The following is a 9404-nucleotide window of genomic DNA, read 5'->3' as shown; positions in this document are numbered from 1 at the left end:
TGGGAGCTAAAAAATAAACAAATTAATTCACCCACAAACACACACAAAAAAAACCGGGGGGGGGAGAAGATATAACAACTATACCTTTTTGAAGTTGTTACAACAAGCAAACGGAAAGGACATTCTTGGGGGGGAGGGGAGAGAGGGAGGAGGGAAGGAGGTGTCGGTGATGGGCCATAATAACCATATACATTGTATATTGACAAAATAAAAATTTAATGAAAAAAAAAAGAATAAAAACTGCATACAGTAAAAAAATAAAAAAATAAAAATAAAAATAAAAACATAATTCATATTTGTCAAACATGCATGAAGTATGTATAAATGCTGAAAATATAATAGATCACAAAGTCTTGATAAATTCTTATTTTTAATATTATTTTTTAAAGTTTTATTTTGAAAACATTAAAAAATTATTTTATCATTACACAATATAATCATTTTTTTGTGGCCTTTTACCAATTTTTCCCTAACCCTCTTCTCAGTACCTCTTTCCCACCTCTGGTGACCTCAGTTCCATTCTATCCTTTTGAAAGCTCAATGAATTATTGATTGTTGTATCTTTCTTTTTTTTATTTGTTTTTTTTTTTTTCAACTTCCACTTATGAGTGAGGACGTGCAGTATTTCTTTTTCTGTATCTGGCTTATTTCACTTAATATAATTTTCTCTAAGTTCACCCATGTTTCTAAAATGGCAGAATATCTTTCCTTTTCATGGCACTGTAGTATTCCATTTTGTATATAGACCATATTTTCCCTACCCATTCCTCCATCGATGGACTTTTAGGTTGGTACAATTCTTAGATATTTTAAATAGAGCTGCAGTAAACATGGGAGTACAGATATGCCTTCAAACATGATGATGTCCATTCCTTTGGGTATACACCCAGCAGCAGGATTGCTGGATTGCACAGCTGTTCTATCTGTAGTTGTTTGAGGGAACTCCATACTGTTTTCCATAACAGCTGTACTCATTTACAGTCCCACCAATGATGTAAGAGGGTTCCCCTTTCTCTGCATGCTTGCCAGCATTTATTAATCTGTCTTTTTCATAATGGCCAGTTAACTGGAGTGAGATGATATCTCAATGTAGTTTTGATTTGCATTTTCCTGATGCTAAGTGATGTTGAACAATTTTTTATGTGTCTGTTGGCCATTTGTATATATTCCTTTGAAAAATGCCTATTCAGTTCCTTTGCCTATTTTTAAATCAGGTTATTTGTTTTTATACTGTTAACTTTTTTCAGTTACTTGTATATTCTTGGATATTAATCCCTTGTCAGATGCATAGTTTGCGACTATGCATATATATTTTCTCACATTCTATAGTTTGTCTTTTTGCTCTGTTAAATGTTTCTTTTGCTGTGCAGAAGCTTTTTAGTTTGATATAATCCCATTTATTTTGTCATTTGTTCTCTGCGGCTTTGGGTTTTTATTCATAAATCTTTGTTTCTGATCCTACTTCCTGAAGTGTTTCCCCTATGTTTTCTTCTAGGAATGTTACAGTTTGGGGACTCATATACCAGTCTTTAACCATTTTGAGTTGATATATGGCAAGTTGCTATATGGTAAGAGGTACAGGACTAGTTTCATTATTCTACATATGGATGTCCAGTTTTCCCAATACTATTTATTGAAGAAGCAGTCTTTTCCCCAATATTTGCTCTTGTTGCCCTTATCAAATAGCAGTTGGCTGTAAGTATGTGGGTTGATTTTTGGGTTCTCTATTCTGTTCCATTGGGCTGAGTGTCTATGTTTATGCCAGTATCATGCTGTTTGGGTTACTAGAGCTTTTTAGTATAATTTGAAGTAAGGTAATGTAATGGTTCCAGCTTTATTTTATTTTTTTTGCTCAGGATTGCTTTGATTATTCAGGGTCTTCTGTTGTTCCATATGAATGCTAGGATTTTTTTTTTTTTTTCTGTGAAGACTGCCATTGGTATTTTGATGAGGATTGTGTTGAATCTGTAGATCACTTTGGGTAATATGGACATTTTCCAAATGTTAATTCTTCAAATCCAAGATCATGGAATGTCTTTCCACCTTTTGGTGTCTTCTTTAATTTCTTTCTGCAGTGATTTGTAGTTCTCACTGTAGAGATCCTTCACCTCCTTGGTTAAATTCATTCCTAGGTATTGTATTGCATTTATTTATTTATTTTTGGTGACTACTGTAAATGGGCTTGCTTTCTCGATTTCTTTTTCTGCTAGTTCAGTACTATAAAAACACTACTGATTTATGCATGTTGATTTTGTATCCTGCAACTTTACTGAAATCATTTATCAACTCTGAGACATTTTTAATAGAGAGTCTTTAGGCATTCATATGATCATGTCATCTGCCAACAGGGACAGTTTGACTTTGTCTTTTCCAGTCTGGATGCCCTTTCTTTCTTTCTTCTGCTTGATTGCTCTGGCTAGTACTTTCAATACTATGTTAAAAAGGAGTGGTGAGAGTGACATCCTTGTCTTGTTCCCCATTTGGGATGATATTGGTGGTGGGTTTGCCATGTATGGCTTTTTTTGTGTTGAGATACTTTCTTTTTTTTTTTTTTTTTTCCTTTTTGCCTTTTTTCGTGTCCGGCAATGGATCGCAACCCTCAGTGTCGCGCCCGTACCGGACCGGGACCGGCAACGGGATCGCAACCCTCGGTGTTGTGCCCGCACCTCGCTCAGCCAGCGAGCGGGAACCGGTCTGTATGTGGGATCCGAACCCTCGGCGGGCGCGCCGCCACACTCCCAAGCAGCGCACTGTAGCAGTGCGCCACCGGGCCGGCCCGAGATACTTTCTTTCTCTACCTAATTTGCTGAGAGTCTTTATCATGAAGCAATGTTGAATTTCGTCAAATGCTTTTTCTATGTCTATTGAGATAATCATATGGTTTCTGTCCTCGATTTTATGTGCGGTTTATCACATTTATTGACTTACACAAGTTGAACCACCTTTGCATTCTTGGGATGAATCCCACTTGATCCCAGAGTATAATTTTTTGATGTGTTGCTGTATTCTGATTGCTAAGATTTTGTTGAGGATTTTTGCATCTCTGTTCATCACAAATATTGGCCTATAGCTTTCTTTTTTTGTTGGATATTTGCCTGGACTTGGTGTCACAGTGTGCTGGCCTTATAGAATGAATTTGGGAGAATGGCCTCTGTATCAATTTTTTGGAATTGTTTGAAGAAAACTGGTATCAATTCCTTTTTAAAGGTCTGGTAGAATTCAGCAGTGAAGCCATCTAGTCTTGGGATTTTTTTGTTGTTGTTGAGAGACTACTGATTATTTGTTGCTTGTTATTGGTCTGTTCGGGTTTTCTATTTCTTTTTGGTTCTTTTGGTAGTTTGTATGTGTTCAGAAATTTATCTATTTCCTCCAGGTTTTCAAATTTGCTGGCATATAGTTGTTTATAATAGTCTCTAATGATTCTTTGTATTTCTGTGGTATCAGTTGTAATGTCTCCTTTCTCATTTCTGATTTTTTATATTTGGGTCTTCTCTCTTCTTTTTTGTTAGCATAGCTAATGGTTTGTCTATTTTGTTCATCTTCTCAAAAGAACAACTTTTTGTTTCATCGATCTTTTGTGTCACTTTTTGGGTTTCGTTTTTTGGGGGAGGTAAAATAAAAACTTTTATTTTTCTTATTCTTAATTGATCCAACAAATAACAGGTTGTATACAATAATAGTAGTAACAATGTATGCAATTATACATGCTTTTATACAGATAAACACAGTTATGTAAGCTTATAACTAAGACAAAGGGACGACAATGACACAATGGATGGGAAGATAGAAAAAAACAAGGATTTTTTGTTATAAGCAAGTAACACTACATGTGCAGAAATATAATGTTTTTTTTATTTGTTTTATTCTTTTATTTTATTTTGTCGATATACAATGTGGTTGATTATTGTGGCCCATTACCGAAACATCCTTCCCTCCTCCCTCTCCCCCCTCCCTCCCAACAATGTTTTGGGTTTCTATTTCATTTAGTTCTGCTATGATCTTAACTATTTCTTTCCATCTACTAATTTGGGGATTGGATTGTTCTTGTTTTTCTAGTTCTTTGAGGTGTAGTATTAGGCTGTTTATTTGAAATCTTTTTATTCTTTTGGTGTTAGCATTTATTGCAATAAACTTCCGTCTTAGTAGTGCTTTTGTAGTGTTCCAAAGGTTTTGGTATAATGTGTCATTATTTTCATTACTTTCCAGAAATTTTTTATTTCCTGTTTAATTTCTTCTTGGACCTATAGGTCGTTCAGGAGCATGTTATTTAACTTTCATGTGTTTGTGTAGTTTCCAGAGTTTCACTTGTTATTAGTTTCTAGTTTTAATCCATTGTGGTCAGAGAAGATACTTGAACAGATTTCATTTTTTAAAAAAATTTGTTGAGGCTTGATTTGTGACCTAACATTTGGTCTATTCTGGAGAATGATCCATGTACAGATGATAATAATATATATTCTGTGGTTGTTGGATAAAATGTTCTGAAGATATCTGCCAAGTCCAATTGATCTAAAGTGTGGTTTAAATCCTGTGTTTCTCTGTTGCTTTGTTGCCTTGATGATCTGTCCAACGTTGAGAGAGGGGTGTTCAGGTCCCCAACTATTATCATATTTGGGCCTATCTCTTTCTTTAGGTCTAAGAGTGTTTACTTTACATATCTGGATGCTCCAATGTTGGGTTCAGATATATTTATGATTGTTATGTCTTCTTGCTGGATAGATCACTTTATTACATAGTGGCCTTCTTTGTCTCTTTTTATAGTTTCATGAGAGAAGTCAGATAAAATCATTGCTTTTTTTAAATACCACCAAAATGTAATTGTAAAAATATTTCCATAGCCTAAAGCAATAAAACCTTCAATTGACCAGTAATAAACCTCAATACTGCAGGACTTGTATGAAAACAATACTAAAAAAATATAGAAAATACCTGAATATACATATTATGAACCTGGATAGGAAGAACAATATTACAAGCCTGACAGTTTTCTCAAACCACCTAGTCAGAATAAACCCAATTGAAACTTTTCTTAAAGTTTATCTGAAAACATAAGTGAGCAAAAATATTCAAGGTCTTTTTGAAAATGTTTTTTTTTTTTTTTTGTCTTTTTTCCGTGTCCGGCAACGGATCACAACCCTCAGTGTTGCCCCCGTACCGGACCGGGGACCGGCAACGAGATTGCAACCCTTGGTGTTGCTCCCGTGCCTCGCTCAGCCAGTGAGCGGGAACCGGTCTGTATGTGGGATCTGAACCCTCGGGCGGGAGCGCCGCCGCACTTCCCAAGTGGCGCACTATCCAGTGCGCCACTGGGCCGGCCCTTGAAAATGTTTTTGTATTAAAATATATTAAAACACTAGAAAGCTACAGTAATTATAATATGGCATTGATTCAGGAATGGACACACCAATTAATATTGCATAATTCAGATTCCTGAAACAGATCCATGTGTACTTACAGTAATTTAGTACACACATTCCCTATTTAATGGAAGAACTGTGTTACTGGAAAGAGGTGTGTAACTGAAACAACTCTACAGGAGAATCACTATCAAAAGTCCCTATGGAGATGCTTTCCTGATATTCTGCCTTGGCAACCACTCTTGCAGTCTACTCAGATTGTCTGAAGTGGGGATGAATCTCCTGCCATAGTTTTTTTCTAGTTATCTTCATATAATTGTTGGGCAATCCATATGATAGTGATGGCCTATTAACGTTGTCACTTATTAATATCTAGCTTCTCAATCATCTTAACTTTCTACTTCCCTTATTATATCCTGGAAAACACCTCTTAAAAAGCCTCTTCAAAGCCTCTACTTTTATACCCATTATAATATTATTTATTTGTTTATGTGAAGTATATTTAACATTATTATTTGCACACAATCATTCATTTGTGACAAACTTCTCTCCAGAATACAAAATAAATGAAAGAGAGGCCAGCACATAGTAAATAACACATGATGTAGAATATACAGTCATCCCTGGGTATCCAAGGGGCATTAGTTCCAGGACTCCCAGCAGATATCAAAATCTGTGGATGCTCAAGTTCCTTATAGAAAATGGCATAGAATTTGCATACAACAATGCACATATTCCAGAAAACTTTAAATCATCTCTAGATTAGTTATAATATCTAATATAATGTAAATGCTATGCAAATAGTTGTTCCATTGTATTTTTTATTTGTATTACTTTAAATTGCTATATTGTTATTTTTTATTATTTTTTTCCTTCAAATATTTTCAATCTGCAGTTGGTTGAAACCATGGATGCAGAACCTGCAGATACAGAGGTCTGACTGTGTTCATCCCAGAGTAGCTAAGTACTAGGTTCCCTAGCTGAAGCTATAGTATATTTATGCTTATTGCCTGAGAACTGTTTTATACAGATGGTTACACTACATACCAGCTTCCATTGGCTGAGAGCTCACAACAGTACGTAGAGGCTGACGAGAGTCAGGGGTGAGAGAATTCTGCCAAAATGACACTAAATCAGATATGCATATACATGATAAAACTGGTATATCATAGATAAATAATACACTGATCAATCAATGGTGCTGGATAACTTGCTAGTAGGAAACTAATGTTTTACCTGATCCTTAAATTATGCACAAAAATAAATTCAAAAAGGAATGGTTATAAAAAACAGAATTATAAAGCACTGGAAGAAAATGTGGAATAACTTATACTCATATAGTGGAGAAGTCCTCCTTAAGAAGAATATAAAACTTAGAACTCATAAAAATAAGATTAAAACATAACTTCTGGGATTCTACAGGCAGGAATGGACTGATAGAGCTATTCAGCTGCAAATATGTACTGTTCTTTGAGAGAAGGGAAGAATGACTCCAAGGGCATAGATGCCATGAGTGATACAAAGGCTGGCAGAGCCACTGAGGGCAGCGCAGAACCTGACTGAGCTGCCTCCATGGGCCCAAAGGCTAATGGAGCAATTGCTGCAGGTTTACAGCCTGGAGCTGTGGTCTCAGCAGGTGGAGCATTGTCTTAGTCCATTCAGGCTGCTAAAGCAAACTACCATTGATTGCATGACTTGTACAACAGAAAGTTATTTCTCACAGTTCTGGAGGATGGGAAGTCCAAGAATAATGTGCTAAATTTTCCATTTCTGCTGAGGGCCCACTTCCTGGTTCATGAAGAGCTGTCTCTTTCTTACTGTGTCCTCATATGACAGAGGGGTGAGAAGCTCTCAGCAGTATCTTTTATAAGGGCACTAATCCCATTAACGAGGGCTCTATGCTCACGACTTAATCACCTACCAAAGTATGAATTTTGGGAAGACACAAACATTCTGTCTATAGAGCATCAAGCCACAGAGGATTATTCTCCGGTCTTGAAACCTTATTAAATTTGTCCTACTAGGTATCAAAGTTGGGATTGGAAATCCTTTTTTTCCTTCCAATTTCTCTCTTTTTGAATGGGAATGAATAAGGATATACACTATATATACTACACATGAATAAGGATATGCAATGCCTGTTCCACCACTGTATTTCAATAAGTCGATAACTTGTTTTCTATGTTCAAGGTCTTGAGATAGAAAAGAATTTTGCCTCGGGATGGTTTATACCCATAGTCTGATTTAGATGATGTAGATGATCAGGTTTGGGACTTCTGGATCAATGATAATTAGATGACATTTTGGACTTAGAGCTAATGTTGTAATGGACTGAGAGTTTTGGAGATGTTGGGATGAGGTGAATGTGTTTTCATGTGGACAGATGTGACTTTTGGAGGGCTAGAGAGCAGACTTTAGTGGGTTGAATAGCAGCCCCCAAAAAGAGACATCCAAGTCATATACCCCAGAACATATGAACATGATGTTATTTGGATAAAAGGTATTTGTAGATGTAACTAAGTTTAGAATTTTGAGATGAGATCATGCTGGATTTAGGGTGGGCCTTAAATACAATGACAGGTGTCCTTATAAGTAAAAGGCAGAGAGAGGGTTGAGAGACAGAGACACAAAGGGGAAGGTGATTGAAAATGGAGGCAGAGATTGAAGTGGTACATCTACAAACCAAGAAATGCCAAGGATTGCCAGCAGCCACCAGAAGCTTGAAAAAAGTCAAGGAACATATTCATCCTCGGAGCCTACAGAAAGGACCATCACTGCTGACTATTGATTTTAGACTTTTGGCTTCCAGAACTATGAAAGAATAAATTTCAATTGTTTCAAACCATCCGGTTTGTGGCAATTTATTACGGCAGCCCTAGGAAACTAATACAGATTCTGATAACAGGAAGGGGGATGCTGTTGTAGTAAATACCTAAAACTGTGGAAGTGGCTTTGGAATTGGGTAATGGGAAGAGGCTGGAAGAATTTTTAAATGCATTGTAGGAAAAGCCTAGATTGATTTGAAAATATAATTGTTAGAAACACAGTTGTTGAAGGAGATTCCAATGAGAGCTTAGAAGGAAGAGGGTGATAGAGAATGCTGTCATCTTAGGACATACATACATGTATCATTATAAGCATATTGTTGGTAGAAATATGAGCGCTAAATGTGCTTCTGGTGAGTTCTCAAAAAGAAATGAGGAATATATTATTGGAAACTGAAGGAAAGCCTATCTTTGTTATAAAGTGGCAGAAAACATGGCTGATTGTGTTCTACTGTTGGGTGGAAAGCACAACTTGTAAGTCATAAACTTGGATATTTAGCTGAAGAGATTTCCAAGGTAAATGTTGAAGATGAGGCCTGGTTCTTCCTTGCTGTTAATAGTAGAATGAGAGAGGAAAGGGATAAATTGTGGAAGAAACAAGAAAGTAAAAAGGAAGTAGCACTGATGATTTGGGAGATTCTCAGCATATCCAGATTGCAAAGGATGCTAAAATTAGGAAATTCATTGTCAGGTAAGCATGCTCTGGATAGAAGGCTAAGGGTGTGGCTGGATAACCTTTTACTAAAGAAACTAGGTGTGTGACCCATGGATCCAGTCAACCATGTCAGCAGAAAGCAGGAGTGGAGACTAAATAGACTAATAGAGTACTAGAAAGTCCATTATTAGGCTTCAGTCAATTTTTAAAAATTGATATAAACCATACCTAATGATGGGTTAACCTAGAAATAACTAAGTAGGTATCTTAAATACTAACCTAAGGATTTTTTATTTATTTAAAAAATCAGTGGGGAGCTCTTGTACCTTTTTCAGTAGATCTTTACCAGATGACTGATGCAATAAAAATTGTACTTTCTGGAGATAATTCAGCAGCATTTTGCAAAGTGAACTGTACTGGAAAGAGTCTGCAACTGGGAGACCAAATGTATCTGGGTGGGCTCCATTTTGAGAAATTAGGCCAAGACAGTATTTTTTAAGATTTGTAGTGAACAAGGAAGCCTTCATTTTCCTAATCTCTAATGCACACAAAGGTTGTTTACTGGAA

Source organism: Galeopterus variegatus, unplaced genomic scaffold, assembly GCF_000696425.1.
Source record: "Galeopterus variegatus unplaced genomic scaffold, G_variegatus-3.0.2 Scaffold4526, whole genome shotgun sequence".
In the NCBI taxonomy this organism is placed as follows: Eukaryota; Metazoa; Chordata; class Mammalia; order Dermoptera; family Cynocephalidae; genus Galeopterus; species Galeopterus variegatus.
This window is presented reverse-complemented; position numbering follows the sequence as displayed.